At 45.1% G+C, this 19,032-nt stretch overlaps 1 protein-coding gene and 1 long non-coding RNA gene across 4 annotated transcripts in view; one reads left to right on the forward strand and one right to left on the reverse strand.

Annotated features, from left to right (window-relative positions):
• The window catches only part of LOC135055153 (poly(ADP-ribose) glycohydrolase-like), a 344,454-nt gene that overhangs the window by 306,902 nt on the left and 18,520 nt on the right, over positions 1 to 19,032 (forward strand). The gene's annotated exons all lie outside the window — the stretch shown is intronic.
• LOC135055154 (uncharacterized) overlaps positions 5,345 to 19,032 on the reverse strand; it is a 73,044-nt gene continuing 59,356 nt past the window's right edge. Inside the window, exons 4-5 of the long non-coding RNA XR_010243657.1 lie at positions 15,658 to 15,855; positions 5,345 to 6,188 (exon numbers count right to left, since the gene is read on the reverse strand). This is a non-coding gene — a long non-coding RNA (uncharacterized LOC135055154). The remainder of the gene's footprint in view (positions 6,189 to 15,657; positions 15,856 to 19,032) is intronic.

Below are 19,032 nucleotides of genomic sequence, written 5' to 3' on the forward strand. Positions count from 1 at the left end.
ATAGGAGGAGTACAGTGCAGAGTTTTGCTGACCAGTGACCACCAGTATACGTTGTCTGCCTGAAAAACACTCCATATCTGTGCTAAGTGTGCTGCATATATCTGTGCTTACACTGCTTTATTGTGGGCACTGGGGACCACCAGTATATTATATAGGAGGAGTACAGTGCAGAGTTTTGCTGACCAGTGACCACCAGTATACGTTGTCTGCCTGAAAAACACTCCATATCTGTGCTCAATGTGCTGCATATATCTGTGCTCACACTGCTTAATTGTGGGGACTGGGGAGCAGCTGTATTATATAGGAGGAGTACAGTGCAGAGTTTTGCTGACAGTGACCACCAGTATACGTTGTCTGCCTGAAAAACACTCCATATCTGTGCTCAGTGTGCTGCATATATCTGTGCTCACACTGCTTAATTGTGGGGACTGGGGAGCAGCTGTATTATATAGGAGGAGTACAGTGCAGAGTTTTGCTGACAGTGACCACCAGTATACGTTGTCTGCCTGAAAAACACTCCATATCTGTGCTCAGTGTGCTGCATATATCTGTGCTCACACTGCTTTATTGTGGGCACTGGGGACCACCAGTATATTATATAGGAGGAGTACAGTGCAGAGTTTTGCTGACCAGTGACCACCAGTATACGTTGTCTGCCTGAAAAACACTCCATATCTGTGCTCAGTGTGCTGCACATATCTGTGCTCACACTGCTTAATTGTGGGGACTGGGGAGCAGCTGTATTATATAGGAGGAGTACAGTGCAGAGTTTTGCTGACAGTGACCACCAGTATATATAGCAGTACGGTACGGAAGGCCACTGCTCTACCTACCTCTATGTCGTCAAGTATACTATCCATCCACACCTGTGGTGCATTTCAGTTGTGCGCAGTATATATAGTAGTAGGCCATTGCTATTGATACTGGCATATAATTCCACACATTAAAAAATGGAGAACAAAAATGTGGAGGTTAAAATAGGGAAAGATCAAGATCCACTTCCACCTCGTGCTGAAGCTGCTGCCACTAGTCATGGCCGAGACGATGAAATGCCATCAACGTCGTCTGCCAAGGCCGATGCCCAATGTCATAGTAGAGAGCATGTAAAATCCAAAAAACAAAAGTTCAGTAAAATGACCCAAAAATCAAAATTGAAAGTGTCTGATGAGAAGCGGAAACTTGCCAATATGCCATTTACGACACGGAGTGGCAAGGAACGGCTGAGGCCCTAGCCTATGTTCATGGCTAGTGGTTCAGATTCACATGAGGATGGAAGCACTCATCCTCTCGCTAGAAAAATGAAAAGACTTAAGCTGGCAAAAGCACAGCAAAGAACTGTGCGTTCTTCTAAATCACAAATCCCCAAGGAGAGTCCAATTGTGTCGGTTGCAATGCCTGACCTTCCCAACACTGGACGGTTAGAACTTGCGCCTTCGACCATTTGTACGCCCCCTGCAAGTGCTGGAAGGAGCACCCGCAGTCCAGTTCCTGATAGTGAAATTGAAGATGTCACTGTTGAAGTACACCAGGATGAGAATATAGGTGTTGCTGGCGCTGGGGAGGAAATTGACAAGGAGGATTCTGATGGTGAGGTGGTTTGTTTAAGTCAGGCACCCAGGGAGACACCTGTTGTCCGTGGGACGTATATGGCCATTGACATGCCTGGTCAAAATACAAAAAAAATCACCTCTTCGGTGTGGAATTAGTTCAACACAAATGCGGACAACAGGTGTCAAGCCGTGTGTTGTCTTTGTCAAGCTGTAATAAGTAGGGGTAAGGACGTTAACCACCTAGGAACATCCTCCCTTATACGTCACCTGGTCTGCATTCATCAGAAGTCAGTGACAAGTTCAAAAACTTTGGATGACAGCGGAAGCAGTCCACTGACCACTAAATCCCTTCCTCTTGTAACCAAGCTCCTGCAAACCACACCACCAACTCCCTCAGTGTCAATTTCCACCTTACACAGGAAAGCCAATAGTCCTGCAGGCCATGTCACTGGTAAGTCTGACGAGTCCTCTCCTGCCTGGGATTCCTCCGATGCATCCTTGAGTGTAACGCCTACTGCTGCTGGCGCTGCTGTTGTTGCTGCTGGGAGTCGATCGTCATCCCAGAGGGGAAGTCGGAAGACCACTTGTACTACTTCCAGTAAGCAATTGACTGTCCAACAGTCCTTTGCGAGTAAGATGAAATATCACAGCAGTCATCCTGCTGCAAAGCGGATACCTCAGGTCTTGTCAGCCTGGGTGGTGAGAAACGTGGTTCCGGAATCCACCGTTAATTCAGAGGCAACTAGAGACTTGTTTGAGGTACTGTGTCCCCGGTACCAAATACCATCTAGGTTCCATTTCTCTAGGCAGGTGATACCGAAAATGTACACAGACCTCAGAAAAAGAGTCACCAGTGTCCTAAAAAATGCAGTTGTACCCAATGTCCACTTAACCACGGACATGTGGACAAGTGGAGCAGGGCAGACTCAGGACTATATGACTGTGACAGCCCACTGGGTAGATGTATTACCTCCCGCAGCAACAACAGCAGCGGTGGCACCAGTAGCAGCATCTCGCAAACGCCAACTCGTTCCTAGGCAGGCTACGCTTTGTATCACCGCTTTCCATAAGAGGCACACAGCTGACAACCTCTTACGGAAACTGAGGAACATCATCGCAGAATGGCTTACCCCAATTGGACTCTCCTGGGGATTTGTGACATCGGACAACGCCAGCAATATTGTGCGTGCATTACATCTGGGCAAATTCCAGCACGTCCCATGTTTTGCACATACATTGAATTTGGTGGTGCAGAATTATTTAAAAAACGACAGGGGCGTGCAAGAGATGCTGTCGGTGGCCCGAAGAATTGCGGGCCACTTTCGGCATTCAGCCACCGCGTGCCAAAGACTGGAGCACCAGCAAACACTCCTGAACCTGCCCTGCCATCATCTAAAGCAAGAGGTGGTAACGAGGTGGAATTCAACCCTCTATATGCTTCAGAGTATGGAGGAGCAGCAAAAGGCCATTCAAGCCTATACATCTGCCCACGATATAGGCAAAGGAGGGGGAATGCACCTGACTCAAGCGCAGTGGAGAATGATTTCAACGTTGTGCAAGGTTCTGCAACCCTTTGAACTTGCCACACGTGAAGTCAGTTCAGACACTGCCAGCCTGAGTCAGGTCATTCCCCTCATCAGGCTTTTGGAGAAGAAGCTGGAGACACTGAAGGAGGAGCTAAAACAGAGCGATTCCACTAGGCATGTGGGACTTGTGGATGGAGCCCTTAATTCGCTTAACCAGGATTCACGGGTGGTCAATCTGTTGAAATCAGAGCACTACATTTTGGCCACCGTGCTCGATCCTAGATTTAAAACCTATGTTGTATCTCTCTTTCCGGCAGACACAAGTCTGCAGAGGTTCAAAGACCTGCTGGTGAGAAAATTGTCAAGTCAAGCGGAACGTGACCCGTCAACAGCTCCTCCTTCACATTCTCCCGCAACTGGGGGTGCGAGGAAAAGGCTAAGAATTCCGAGCCCACCTGTTGGCGGTGATGCAGGGCAGTCTGGAGCGAGTGCTGACATCTGGTCCGGACTGAAGGACCTGGCAACGATTACTGACATGTCGTCTACTGTCACTGCATATGATTCTGTCACCATTGAAAGAATGGTGGAGGATTATATGAGTGACCGCATCCAAGTAGGCACGTCAGACAGTCCGTACGTATACTGGCAGGAAAAGAGGCAATTTGGAGGCCCTTGCACAAACTGGCTGTATTTTACCTAAGTTGCCCACCCTCCAGTGTGTACTCCGAAAGAGTGTTTAGTGCAGCCGCTCACCTTGTCAGCAATCGGCGTACGAGGTTACTTACAGAAAATGTGGAGAAGATGATGTTCAATTGCCTCCAGAAAGTACACAGGGACCTGAGATGGTGGATTCCAGTGGGGACGAATTAATAATCTGTGAGGAGGGGTATGTACACAGTGAAAGGGGTGAGGAATCGGATGATGAGGAGGAGGTGGACATCTTGCCTCTGTAGAGCCAGTTTGTGCAAGGAGAGATTGATTGCTTCTTTTTTGGTGGGGGCCCAAACCAACCAGTCATTTCAGTCACAGACGTGTGGCAGACCCTGTCGCTGAAATGATGGGTTCGTTAAAGTGTGCATGTCCTGTTTATACAACATAAGGGTGGGTGGGAGGGCCCAAGGACAATTCCATCTTGCACCTCTTTTTTCTTTCATTTTTCTTTGCATCATGTGCTGTTTGGGGACAATTTTTTTGAATTGCCATCCTGCCTGACACTGCAGTGCCACTCCTAGATTGGCCAGGTGTTTGTGTCGGCCACTTGTGTCGCTTAGCTTAGTCACACAGCGACCTTGGTGCGCCTCTTTTTTTTCTTTGCATCATGTGCTGTTTGGGGACAATTTTTTAGAAGTGCCATCCTGCCTGACACTGCAGTGCCACTCCTAGATGGGCCAGGTGTTTGTGTCGGCCACTTGTGTCGCTTAGCTTAGTCACACAGCGACCTTGGTGCGCCTCTTTTTTTCTTTGCATCATGTGCTGTTTGGGGACAATTTTTTTGAAGTGCCATCCTGTCTGACACTGCAGTGCCACTCCTAGATGGGCCAGGTGTTTGTGTCGGCCACTTGTGTCGCTTAGCTTAGTCACACAGCGACCTTGGTGCGCCTCTTTTTTACTTTGCATCATGTGCTGTTTGGGGACAATTTTTTTGAAGTGCCATCCTGTCTGACACTGCAGTGCCACTCCTAGGTGGGCCAGGTGTTTGTGTCGGCCACTTGTGTCGCTTAGCTTAGCCATCCAGCGACCTCGGTGCAAATTTTAGGACTAAAAATAATATTGTGAGGTGTTCAGAATAGACTGAAAATGAGTGGAAATTATGGTTATTGAGGTTAATAATACTATGGGATCAAAATGACCCCAAATTCTATGATTTAAGCTGTTTTTGAGGGTTTTTTGTAAAAAAACACCCGAATCCAAAACACACCCGGATCCGACAAAAAAATTTCAGGGAGGTTTTGCCAAAACGCGTCCGAATCCAAAACACGGCCGCTGGACTGAATCCAAAACCAAAACACAAAACCCGAAAAATTTCCGGTGCGCATCACTAGTTTTTGGATACCTTTTGTATTCAGTACCTAAGGCCACTCAGAGATGCTGCATGTGAGGTTGTGATGAGAATGGGGCTAGAGATTGGTCAGGTAATGGATGGCTTTCAACAAAATATATTGTCTCTAAAGCACAGTAAAAATTAATTTTGTGTGGTTTTGTAATGCAATCTACTTTCCAATCGATGGAAATAAATTCCAAATGAAAATGTATTTATGTAGTCTGAAGGCTATACTATAGGTAAAAACATTCAATAAGGTCATGGGACACAAACATAGTGAGGACCATAAACCGATTCCACAGGGATGATTACAGTCTCTAGAGGGGATACACGAGTCTATTTCTAGATTGCTGGTGATAAAGCATTGAGGATTACAGGCATCAATATGGTAATGATCTTGTTGTTGGTAACTAGAAATATGAAATAGTGAGAATCTGAGGCAAGAGCTTCATACTTTTTTTCTGTAATATAGGGACAAATACATGGGGGGGGGGGGGTAATCAATTGCTTGAAAAGTCGGTTGGGAGTATGTTTTTTCCTATCTAATAGAAAAAACAGACACCCAACCGACTTTTCAAACAATTGAATTCCACCCATTAAGCCTTAACAAGAGATAAAGTGGAGACGGATAAAGAGAGATAACTGACCAGCCAATCAGCTCCTAACTGTCATTTTTCAAACACAGCCTGTGACATGACAGTTAGGAAGCTGGTTGGCTGGTCATTTATCACTCTATCCGTGGCCACTTTATCTCTTGTTAAGGCTTAATACATTTGGGCCATAGTTATCTGCCCTGCAACTGATATAATACATGTGTGCTGTACATTTTCTATTCATTTGTATCTTGAAAAGAATAAAGAATATATCTGCTACCCCAAAAATATAACCAGTTCAGCAGGTGTGAGAATAAGAAGAGTTTGAAATCCAGTGATATAGCTGTATGAGACTGGCACGTTCTTTGGTTCCACTGGGTGGCAGTTCTGTCCTTCATAGCAGTACATTGTTCAGATCTTGAAGTGGATTATCTATTACAAACAATTTGTTATGACTCTTGGAAAGGCTGACTTCTTCCTGTTTGTTTAAAGATGAAAAAAAAACCTTCAATAACTTCTATGGTTGAAGTGTAAAAATCCCAACAATACAGGTGAAACACATCTGATTCATTGTTTGCACTTTGTCTTAAAAGTAATCTCATCTTTAATGCTGTGATCCCACAATATGTGGCTTTGGTTAAATTTGTCAAATTGACAATGATTTTACAGTGACTTTGATCATCAAAGTCTGACCAGGTCAGATAATGATGTTTCTTTTACATCATCAAGTACAGTATGTGTATTAGGTCATTATTCCTAAGCACTGCAGAGGTTCAATTGCCCTATAAAGGCCCACGTTCATCGGTAATCAACTGGGGCAATTTGAAAATAATTGTGTGAAAAAATGTGCAGTGTATGGGGTTCACAGAGCTCAGATTCTGACGAAAAATTAAATGGAAATGGTACAGTAAATCAGGTTTTTCATCATGTTAAATTTCACAGATCAATTGAGGCTGTAGATTGCTAGTGTATGGTAACAATCAGCAAGTTTTCAGATCATTACTAGTAAAATTAGGAGCCTTACAAGATTGGAAGATCTGTTATTGCTGAAAATGATCGCAAACCACTGAAAAATATATAATATATGGACACAGATTGGTGGATTGGGGAATCTTAAATTTGTGTAAAAAAATTACAGAATCTGAGAATTGTTTTTAGTTATTGCTGATGTATGGAACCCTTAAGTCCCTTCCTTAGAGTTGTTGATTACTATTATTATTATTATTATTATTATTATTATCCTTTATTTATATGGCACCATAAGAGAGTACATAAATAAACAAATACGCAAAATAAGAAAACAGTGATTTACAGTTCAAGGCAATATAGGACAAGTACAGGATATATAAACATATCTGCATCAGCAGACGACACCGAAATAAGTATTTAAGGTGGCAGAAAACCGAGGGATCTGGTATCATCAAAGGGACCATGGAGTAGAAGATGGTTTAAGAAATAGAAGGAAAGGCACATAATGGAAGAGGTCCCTGCTCATAAGAGCTTACATCCTAAAGAGGAAGGGCAGACAGACAGGGGTGACACAGATGGGGTAGACAGTGAATGTGGAACAGAGGGTTCGGATGAGAGTTGTCTGGGTTTGGCAAAGAAGTGTGTCTTGAGAGCCCATAGCATATGTAATAGCTTTCGAATTTGTCGGAGGTGCGGGATGCCTGCCGATCTCGGACATTTTTTCAAAGCGCCAATCATTTACAAGGCAAGACCATGCCTTGTAAATGATTGCCACTTTCAAACAAAAGTCAGAGATTGGCCAGCTTTCCGCACCTCCGTTAACCTCGGATGCTATTACATATGCCTCCCGTTTAAAGTTTTGTAGAGAGGTGGAGAGTCTGGTAAGGAGAGGTAGAGAATTTCAGAGATAGGGAGCAGCACATGAAAAATCTTGTAGGTAGCAGTGGGAGGAAGGAAACTGTGGCCAGGACAGGCGGCGTGCATTAGCGACATGAAGAGGATGGGTAGGAGTGTACCGGGAGATAAGGTCAGAAATGAGGGCTTGTGAGTCTGAGATGCTTGAAGGGGAGCCAGGAAGCCTGGCTGCGGCATTGGGGGTAGATTGGAGTGGAGAGAGGCATGTGTCAGGGATGCCACATAGGAGGAGATTACAGTAGTCCAGTCTGGAGATAACCAGTGAGTGGATAAGGGTCTCAGTAGCATCCTGGGTCAGAAAGGGTCTGATCCTAAAAATATTTTTGAGATTAAAATGGCAGGTTTTTGAGAGGTGCTGAATGTGTTTCAAGGATAACTCCAAGACGGCGCACTTGGGGGCTAGAAGAGACAGTAGTGCCATCTATAGATAGTGAAATTGTGGGAGGTGAGGTTGTGCAGGAGAGTGGGAAGATAATCAGCTCAGTCTTAGCCATATTAAGTTTAAGAAAATGCTGGGACATCCAAGAAGAGGTAGCAGAGAGACAGTTGGAGATACGAGTGGGGAAGAGGTCAGAGGAAAGGTAGATTTGAGTATCATCAACATAGAGATGATATTGTAAGTCAAAAGAGCTAATTAGCTCACCTAAAGAGAACTTATAGAGCGATAAAAGGAGAGGACCAAGAACAGAACCTTGGGGGACACCTACTGTTAGTGGAAGTGGGGGGGGGTGGAGTCATGAGAGGCTACAGAGAAGGAAAGGTCAGAGAGGTAGGAAGACTGCCAAGAGAAGGCAGTATCATGCAGATCAAGGGAGTAAAGGATTTGCAGAAGGAGAGGGTGGTCCACAGTGTCAAAAGCAGAAAAGATGTCAAGAATAAACATAAAATATTGGCCCTTGGATTTAGCAGCAAGGAGGTCATTGCAGACTTTCGTGAGGGCAGATTTCGTGGAGAGGATGGAAGCCAGACTGGAATGGATCAACCAGTGAGTAGGATATAGGAAAAGGCAGGTGGTTGTAGATAAATATGCTCAAGTAGTTTGGAGGCAAAAGGGAGGAGACTGATGGGTCAGTAGTTGGAGAGAGTGTTTGGATCAAGGGTAAGTTTTTTAAGAATAGGGGAGATGAGTGCATGCTTGAAAGTGGAGAGGACAGTGCCTGATGAGAGGGAGAGATTGAGGAGGCAGGTGAGATGGGAAGAGGCTGAAGGAGAGAGGTAGGAGGGTATAGGGTTATGTGGTGAGGTGGAGGGGGACAGAAAATACATGGGAGAAAGATGTCAGAGTTGTTAAGAGGGATGGGGAGGGTTGGTAGGGGCAAGGAGGTGACTAGTTGCTGATGCTCTAGTGGGATGTAATGGAGTCAGTTTTGGATGACTTGGAGGAGATAAGGTTCTTAAAGAATGACTGTTTAGCGAGGTAAAGGGCAGCACTAAAGGATGAGAGCATACATTCGAAATGGCGGTGGGTGCAGGTATGTTAATATTGTTCATTACAGGCAGCCTACAGGTCCCAGTAAGTCTGCCCCAGCAGAGTTTTGATGACAGTGACCACCAGTATACGTTGTCTGCCTGAAAAACACTCCATATCTGTGCTCAGTGTGCTGCATATATCTGTGCTCACACTGCTTAATTGTGGGGACTGGGGAGCAGCTGTATTATATAGGAGGAGTACAGTGCAGAGTTTTGCTGACAGTGACCACCAGTATATGTTGTCTGCCTGAAAAACACTCCATATCTGTGCTCAGTGTGCTGCATATATCTGTGCTCACACTGCTTTATTGTGGGCACTGGGGACCACCAGTATATTATATAGGAGGAGTACAGTGCAGAGTTTTGCTGACCAGTGACCACCAGTATACGTTGTCTGCCTGAAAAACACTCCATATCTGTGCTCAGTGTGCTGCATATATCTGTGCTCACACTGCTTAATTGTGGGGACTGGGGAGCAGCTGTATTATATAGGAGGAGTACAGTGCAGAGTTTTGCTGACAGTTACCACCAGTATACGTTGTCTGCCTGAAAAACACTCCATATCTGTGCTCAGTGTGCTGCATATATCTGTGCTCACACTGCTTAATTGTGGGGACTGGGGAGCAGCTGTATTATATAGGAGGAGTACAGTGCAGAGTTTTGCTGACAGTGACCACCAGTATATGTTGTTTGCCTGAAAAACACTCCATATCTGTGCTCAGTGTGCTGCATATATCTGTGCTCACACTGCTTTATAGTGGGCACTGGGGACCACCAGTATATTATATAGGAGGAGTACAGTGCAGAGTTTTGCTGACCAGTGACCACCAGTATACGTTGTGAAAAACACTCCATATCTGTGCTCAGTGTGCTGCATATATCTGTGCTCACACTGCTTAATTGTGGGGACTGGGGAGCAGCTGTATTATATAGGAGGAGTACAGTGCAGAGTTTTGCTGACAGTGACCACCAGTATATATAGCAGTACGGTACGGAAGGCCACTGCTCTACCTACCTCTGTGTCGTCAAGTATACTATCCATCCATACCTGTGGTGCATTTCAGTTGTGCGCAGTATATATAGTAGTAGGCCATTGCTATTGATACTGGCATATAATTCCACACATTAAAAAATGGAGAACAAAAATGTGGAGGTTAAAATAGGGAAAGATCAAGATCCACTTCCACCTCGTGCTGAAGCTGCTGCCACTAGTCATGGCCGAGACGATGAAATGCCATCAACGTCGTCTGCCAAGGCCGATGCCCAATGTCATAGTAGAGAGCATGTAAAATCCAAAAAACAAAAGTTCAGTAAAATTACCCAAAAATCAAAATTGAAAGCGTCTGATGAGAAGCTGAAACTTGCCAATATGCCATTTACGACACAGAGTGGCAAGGAACGGCTGAGGCCCTGCCCTATGTTCATGGCTAGTGGTTCAGATTCACATGAGGATGGAAGCACTCATCCTCTCGCTAGAAAAATGAAAAGACTTAAGCTGGCAAAAGCACAGCAAAGAACTGTGCGTTCTTCTAAATCACAAATCCCCAAGGAGAGTCCAATTGTGTCGGTTGCGATGCCTGACCTTCCCAACACTGGACGGGAAGAGCTTGCGCCTTCCACCATTTGCACGCCCCCTGCAAGTTCTGGAAGTAGCACCCGCAGTCCAGTTCCTGATAGTGAAATTGAAGATGTCACTGTTGAAGTACACCAGGATGAGAATATGGGTGTTGCTGGCGCTGGGGAGGAAATTGACAAGGAGGATTCTGATGGTGAGGTGGTTTGTTTAAGTCAGGCACCCGGGGAGACACCTGTTGTCCGTGGGACGTATATCTGGTATACCTGGTCAAAATACAAAAAAAATCACCTCTTCGGTGTGGAATTAGTTCAACACAAATGCGGACAACAGGTGTCAAGCCGTGTGTTGTCTTTGTCAAGCTGTAATAAGTAGGGGTAAGGACGTTAACCACCTAGGAACATCCTCCCTTATACGTCACCTGGTCTGCATTCATCAGAAGTCAGTGACAAGTTCAAAAACTTTGGATGACAGCGGAAGCAGTCCACTGACCACTAAATCCCTTCCTCTTGTAACCAAGCTCCTGCAAACCACACCACCAACTCCCTCAGTGTCAATTTCCACCTTACACAGGAAAGCCAATAGTCCTACAGGCCATGTCACTGGCAAGTCTGACAAGTCCTCTCCTGCCTGGGATTCCTCCAATGCATCCTAGAGTGTAACGCCTACTGCTGCTGGCGCTGCTGTTGTTGCTGCTGGGAGTCGATCGTCATCCCAGAGGGGAAGTCGGAAGACCACTTGTACTACTTCCAGTAAGCAATTGACTGTCCAACAGTCCTTTGCGAGGAAGATGAAATATCACAGCAGTCATCCTGCTGCAAAGCGGATAACTCAGGTCTTGTCAGCCTGGGTGGTGAGAAACGTGGTTCCGGTATCCACCGTTAATTCAGAGGCAACTAGAGACTTGTTTGAGGTACTGTGTCCCCGGTACCAAATACCATCTAGGTTCCATTTCTCTAGGCAGGCGATACCGAAAATGTAAACAGACCTCAGAAAAAGAGTCACCAGTGTCCTAAAAAATGCAGTTGTACCCAATGTCCACTATACCACGGACATGTGGACAAGTGGAGCAGAGCAGACTCAGGACTTTATGACTGTGACAGCCCACTGGGTAGATGTATTGCCTCCCGCAGCAAGAACAGCAGCGGCGGCACCAGTAGCAGCATCTCGCAAACGCCAACTCGTTCCTAGGCAGGCTTCGCTTTGTATCACCGCTTTCCATAAGAGGCACACAGCTGACAACCTCTTACGGAAACCGAGGAACATCATCGCAGAATGGCTTACCCCAATTGGACTCTCCTGGGGATTTGTGACATCGGACAACACCAGCAATATTGTGCGTGCATTACATCTGGGCAAATTCCAGCACGTCCCATGTTTTGCACATACATTGAATTTGGTGGTGCAGAATTATTTAAAAAACGACAGGGGCGTGCAAGAGATGCTGTCGGTGGCCCGAAGAATTGCGGGCTACATTCGGCATTCAGCCACCGCGTGCCAAAGACTGGAGCACCAGCAAACACTCCTGAACCTGCCCTGCCATCATCTGAAGCAAGAGGTGGTAACGAGGTGGAATTCAACCCTCTATATGCTTCAGAGGATGGAGGAGCAGCAAAAGGCCATTCAAGCCTATACATCTGCCCACGATATAGGCAAAGGAGGGGGAATGCACCTGACTCAAGTGCAGTGGGGAATGATTTCAACGTTGTGCAAGGTTCTGCAACCCTTTGAACTTGCCACACGTAAAGTCAGTTCAGACACTGCCAGCCTGAGTCAGGTCATTCCCCTCATCAGGCTTTTGCAGAAGAAGCTGGAGACATTAATGGAGGAGCTAAAACAGAGCGATTCCGCTAGGCATGTGGGACTTGTGGATGGAGCCCTTAATTCGCTTAACCAGGATTCACGGGTGGTCAATCTGTTGAAATCAGAGCACTACATTTTGGCCACCGTGCTCGATCCTAGATTTAAAACCTACGTTGTCTCTCTCTTTCCGGCAGACACAAGTCTGCAGAGGTTCAAAGACCTGCTGGTGAGAAAATTGTCAAGTCAAGCGGAACGTGACCCGTCAACAGCTCCTCCTTCACATTCTCCCGCAACTGGGGGTGTGAGGAAAAGGCTAAGAATTCCGAGCCCACCTGCTGGCGGTGATGCAGGGCAGTCTGGAGCGAGTGCTGACATCTGGTCCGGACTGAAGGACCTGGCAACGATTACTGACATGTCGTCTACTGTCACTGCATATGATTCTGTCACCATTGAAAGAATGGTGGAGGATTATATGAGTGACCGCATCCAAGTAGGCACGTCAGACAGTCCGTACGTATACTGGCAGGAAAAAAAGGCAATTTGGAGGCCCTTGCACAAACTGGCTTTATTTTACCTAAGTTGCCCACCCTCCAGTGTGTACTCCGAAAGAGTGTTTAGTGCAGCCGCTCACCTTGTCAGCAATCGGCGTATGAGGTTACTTCCAGAAAATGTGGAGAAGATGATGTTCATCAAAATGAATTATAATCAATTCCTCCGTGGAGACATTCACCAGCAATTGCCTCCAGAAAGTACACAGGGACCTGAGATGGTGGATTCCAGTGGGGACGAATTAATAATCTGTGAGGAGGGGTATGTACACAGTGAAAGGGGTGAGGAATCGGACGATGAGGAGGAGGTGGACATCTTGCCTCTGTAGAGCCAGTTTGTGCAAGGAGAGATTGATTGCTTCTTTTTTGGTGGGGGCCCAAACCAACCAGTAATTTCAGTCACAGATGTGTGGCAGACCCTGTCGCTGAAATGATGGGTTCGTTAAAGAGGGCCCAAGGACAATTCCATCTTGCACCTCTTTTTTCTTTCATTTTTCTTTGCATCATGTGCTGTTTGGGGACAATTTCTTTGAAGTGCCATCCTGCCTGACACTGCAGTGCCACTCCTAGATGGGCTAGGTGTTTGTGTCGGCCACTTGTGTCGCTTAGCTTAGTCACACAGCGACCTTGGTGCGCCTCTTTTTTTCTTTGTATCATGTGCTGTTTGGGGACAATTTTTTTGAAGTGCCATCCTGCCTGACACTGCAGTGCCACTCCTAGATGGGCCAGGTGTTTGTGTCGGCCACTTGTGTCGCTTAGCTTAGTCACACAGCGACCTTGGTGCGCCTCTTTTTTTCTTTGCATCATGTGCTGTTTGGGGACAATTTATTTGAAGTGCCATCCTGCCTGACACTGCAGTGCCACCAGGGCCGGATCTAGGGGGGGGGACGAAGGGGGCGACCGCCAACCCTAACACAGTCATAGCCACGCCCACTTTTGAGCAGAAGAGAGCCTGGGGCAGAATGATGTGCTGCAGCTTATACCACAGCAGCACAGAGGAGCCAGGAGAGCAAGGGTTACAGAGCATGTGCCCCTCACTTTCTGGTGTGTGGGTACTAGGGCTAATAAATACAATTACCCCATAGCACAGTCACATGTACATAGAACAATCACAAAGCTCTATCTCAGTCTCACTCAAAAAGTTCAGTCAGAATTGAGAGAGGAGGAGTTAGGATTGCAGATGGGAGGAGTTGGGACTGTAGAGGGAGGAGTCAAGATTAAACAGTAAACCGCCCCCCCTAAAGAAAAGTCTAGATCCGTCCCTGAGTGCCACTCCTAGATGGGCCAGGTGTTTGTGTCGGCCACTTGTGTCGCTTAGCTTAGTCACACAGCGACCTTGGTGCGCCTCTTTTTTTCTTTGCATCATGTGCTGTTAGGGGACAATTTATTTGAAGTGCCATCCTCCCTGACACTGCAGTGCCACTCCTAGATGGGCCAGGTATTTGTGTCGGCCACTTGTGTCGCTTAGCTTAGCCATCCAGCGACCTCGGTGCAAATTTTAGGACTAAAAATAATATTGTGAGGTGTTCAGAATAGACTGAAAATGAGTGGAAATTATGGTTATTGAGGTTAATAATACTATGGGATCAAAATTACCCCCAAATTCTATGATTTAAGCTGTTTTTGAGGGTTTTTTTGTAAAAAAACACCCAAATCCAAAACACACCCGAATCCGACAAAAAATTTTCAGGGAGGTTTTGCCAAAACGCGTCCGAATCCAAAACACGGCCGCGGAACCGAATCCAAAACCAAAACACAAAACCCAAAAAATTTCCGGTGCACATCACTAGTTTTTGGATACCTTTTGTATTCAGTACCTAAGGCCACTCAGAGATGCTGCATGTGAGGTTGTGATGAGAATGGGGCTAGAGATTGGTCAGGTAATGGATGGCTTTCAACAAAATATATTGTCTCTAAAGCACAGTAAAAATTAATTTTGTGTGGTTTTGTAATGCAATCTTCTTTCCAATCGATGGAAATAAATTCCAAATGAAAATGTATTTATGTAGTCTGAAGGCTATACTATAGGTAAAAACATTCAATAAGGTCATGGGACACAAACATAGTGAGGACCATAAACCGATTCCACAGGGATGATTACAGTCTCTAGAGGGGATACACGAGTCTATTTCTAGATTGCTGGTGATAAAGCATTGAGGATTACAGGCATCAACATGGTAATGATCTTGTTGTTGGTAACTAGAAATATGAAATAGTGAGAATCTGAGGCAAGAGCTTCATACTTTTTTTCTGTAATATAGGGACAAATACATGGGGGGGGGGGGGGGGGGGGTAATCAATTGCTTGAAAAGTCGGTTGGGAGTCTGTTTTTTCCTATCTAATAGAAAAAACAGACACCCAACCGACTTTTCAAACAATTGACTTCCGCCCATTAAGCCTTAACAAGAGATAAAGTGTAGACGGATAAAGAGAGATAACTGACCAGCCAATCAGCTCCTAACTGTCATTTTTCAAACACAGCCTATGACATGACAGTTAGGAAGCTGGTTGGCTGGTCATTTATCACTCTATCCGTGGCCACTTTATCTCTTGTTAAGGCTTAATACATTTGGGCCATAGTTATCTGCCCTGCAACTGATATAATACATGTGTGCTGTACATTTTCTATTCATTTGTATCTTGAAAAGAATAAAGAATATATCTGCTACCCCAAAAATATAACCAGTTCAGCAGGTGTGAGAATAAGAAGAGTTTGAAATCCAGTGATATAGCTGTATGAGACTGGCACATTCTTTGGTTCCACTGGGTGGCAGTTCTGTCCTTCATAGCAGTACATTGTTCAGATCTTGAAGTGGATTATCTATTATAAACAATTTGTTATGACTCTTGGAAAGGCTGACTTCTTCCTGTTTGTTTAAAGATGAAAAAAAAACCTTCAATAACTTCTATGTTTGAAGTGTAAAAATCCCAACAATACAGGTGAAACACATCTGATTCATTGTTTGCACTTTGTCTTAAAAGTAATCTCATCTTTAATGCTGTGATCCCACAATATGTGGCTTTGGTTATATTTGTCAAATTGACAATGATTTTACAGTGACTTTGATCATCAAAGTCTGACCAGGTCAGATAATGATGCTTCTTTTACATCATCAAGTACAGTATGTGTATTAGGTCATTATTCCTAAGCACTGCAGAGGTTCAATTGCCCTATAAAGGCCCACGTTCATCGGTAATCAACTGGGGCAATTTGACGTTTTGCAGATAATTGTGTGAAAAAATGTGCAGTGTATGGGGTTCACAGATCTCAGATTCTGACGAAAAAATAAATGGAAATGGTACAGAAAATCAGGTTTTTCATCATGTTAAATTTCACAGATCAATTGAGGCTGTAGATTGCTAGTGTATGGTAACAATCAGCAAGTTTTCAGATCATTACTAGTAAAATTAGGAGCCTTACAAGATTGGAAGATCTGTTATTGCTGAAAATGATCGCAAACCACTGAAAAATATATAATATATGGACACAGATTGGTGGATTGGGGAATCTTTAATTTGTGGAAAAAATTACAGAATCTGAGAATTGTTTTTAGTTATTGCTGATGTATGGAACCCTTAAGTCCCTTCCTTAGAGTTGTTGATTACTATTATTATTATTATTATTATTATTATTATTATTAATAATATCCTTTATTTATATGTCACCATAAGAGAGTACATAAATAAACAAATACGCAAAATAAGAAAACAGTGATTTACAGTTCAAGGCAATATAGGACAAGTACAGGATATATAAACATATCTGCATCAGCAGACGACACCGAAATAAGTATTTAAGGTGGCAGAAAACCGAGGGATCTGGTATCATCAAAGGGAGCATGGAGTAGAAGATGGTTTAAGAAATAGAAGGAAAGGCACATAATGGAAGAGGTCCCTGCTCATAAGAGCTTACATTCTAAAGAGGAAGGGCAGACAGACAGGGGTGACACAGATGGGGTAGACAGTGAGTGTGGAACAGAGGGTTCGGATGAGAGTTGTCTGGGTTTGGCAAAGAAGTGTGTCTTGAGAGCCCAGGGCATATGTAATAGTTTTCGAATTTGTCGGAGGTGCGGGATGCCTGCCGATCTCGGACATTTTTTTAAAGCGCCAATCATTTACAAGGCAAGACCATGCCTTGTAAATGATTGCCACTTTCAAACAAAAGTCAGAGATTGGCCAGCTTTCCGCACCTCCGTTAACCTCGGATGCTATTACATATGCCTCCCGTTTAAAGTTTTGTAGAGAGGTGGAGAGTCTGGTAAGGAGAGGTAGAGAATTTCAGAGATAGGGAGCAGCACATGAAAAATCTTGTAGGTAGGAGTGGGAGGAAGTAATCTGTGGCCAGGACAGGCGGCGTGCATTAGCGACATGAAGAGGATGGGTAGGAGTGTACCGGGAGATAAGGTCAGAAATGAGGGCTTGTGAGTGTGAGATGCTTGAAGGGGAGCCAGGAAGCCTGGCTGCGGCATTGGGGATAGATTGGAGTGGAGAGAGGCATGTGTCAGGGATGTCACATAGGAGGAGATTACAGTAGTCCAGTCTGGAGATAACCAGTGAGTGGATAAGGGTCTCAGTAGCATCCTGGGTCAGAAAGGGTCTGATCCTAAAAATATTTTTGAGATTAAAATGGCAGGTTTTTGAGAGGTGCTGAATGTGTTTCAAGGATAACTCCAAGACAGCGCACTTGGGGGCTAGAGGAGACAGTAGTGCCATCTATAGATAGTGAAATTGTGGGAGGTGAGGTTGTGCAGGAGAGTGGGAAGATAATCAGTTCAGTCTTAGCCATATTAAGTTTAAGAAAGTGCTGGGACATCCAAGAAGAGGTAGCAGAGAGACAGTTGGAGATACGAGTGGGGAAGAGGTCAGAGGAAAGGTAGATTTGAGTATCATCAACATAGAGATGATATTGTAAGTCAAAAGAGCTAATTAGCTCACCTAAAGAGAACTTATAGAGCGATAAAAGGAGAGGACCAAGAACAGAACCTTGGGGGACACCTACTGTTAGTGGAAGTGGGGGGAGGTGGAGTCATGAGAGGCTACAGAGAAGGAAAGGTCAGAGAGGTAGGAAGACTGCCAAGAGAAGGCAGTATCATGCAGATCAAGGGAGTAAAGGATTTGCAGAAGGAGAGGGTGGTCCACAGTGTCAAAAGCAGCAAAGGTGTCAAGAATAAACATAGAGTATTGGCCCTTGGATTTAGCAGCAAGGAGGTCATTGCAGACTTTCGTGAGGGCAGATTTCGTGGAGAGGATGGAAGCCAGACTGGAATGGATCAACCAGTGAGTAGGATATAGGAAAAGGCAGGTGGTTGTAGACAAATATGCTCAAGTAGTTTGGAGGCAAAAGGGAGGAGACTGATGGGTCAGTAGTTGGAGAGAGTGTTTGGATCAAGGGTAAGTTTTTTAACAAATAGGGGAGATGAGTGCATGCTTGAAAGTGGAGAGGACAGTGCCTGATGAGAGGGAGAGATTGAGGAGGCAGGTGAGATGAGAAGAGGCTGAAGGAGAGAGGTAGGAGGGTATAGGGTTATGTGGTGAGGTGGAGGGGGGACAGAAAATACATGGGAGAAAGATGTCAGAGTTGTTAAGAGGGATGGGGAGGGTTGGTAGGGGCAAGGAGGTGACTAGTTGCTGATGCTCTAGTGGGATGTAATGGAGTCAGTTTTGGATGACTTGGAGGAGATAAGGTTCTTAAAGAATGACTGTTTAGCGAGGTAAAGGGCAGCACTAAAGGATGAAAGCATACATTCGAAATGGCGGTGGGTGCAGGGTTCATTGTATGTTAATATTGTTCTTTACAGGCAGCCTACAGGTCCCAGCAAGCCTGCCCCAGCATGCTGGCACTTGGTGAACCACAAGTGCCAGCATGCCTGGACACAAAGGGCCCGCTGGCACCCGTAGTCTGCCTGTAAAGAAAATATTAAAATTTAGACAAAACACCTAATACTTGTGGGGGGTAGAGTGGATAGTGTATGTCCTTGAGGCCTGGGAAGTAGAGGGATAGGGAAAGTTCCAGTGCTGGGGTGGGGATTAGAGTGGGTACTGAA

This window comes from Pseudophryne corroboree, chromosome 3 (assembly GCF_028390025.1).
Source record: "Pseudophryne corroboree isolate aPseCor3 chromosome 3, aPseCor3.hap2, whole genome shotgun sequence".
Lineage (NCBI taxonomy): Eukaryota > Metazoa > Chordata > Amphibia > Anura > Myobatrachidae > Pseudophryne > Pseudophryne corroboree.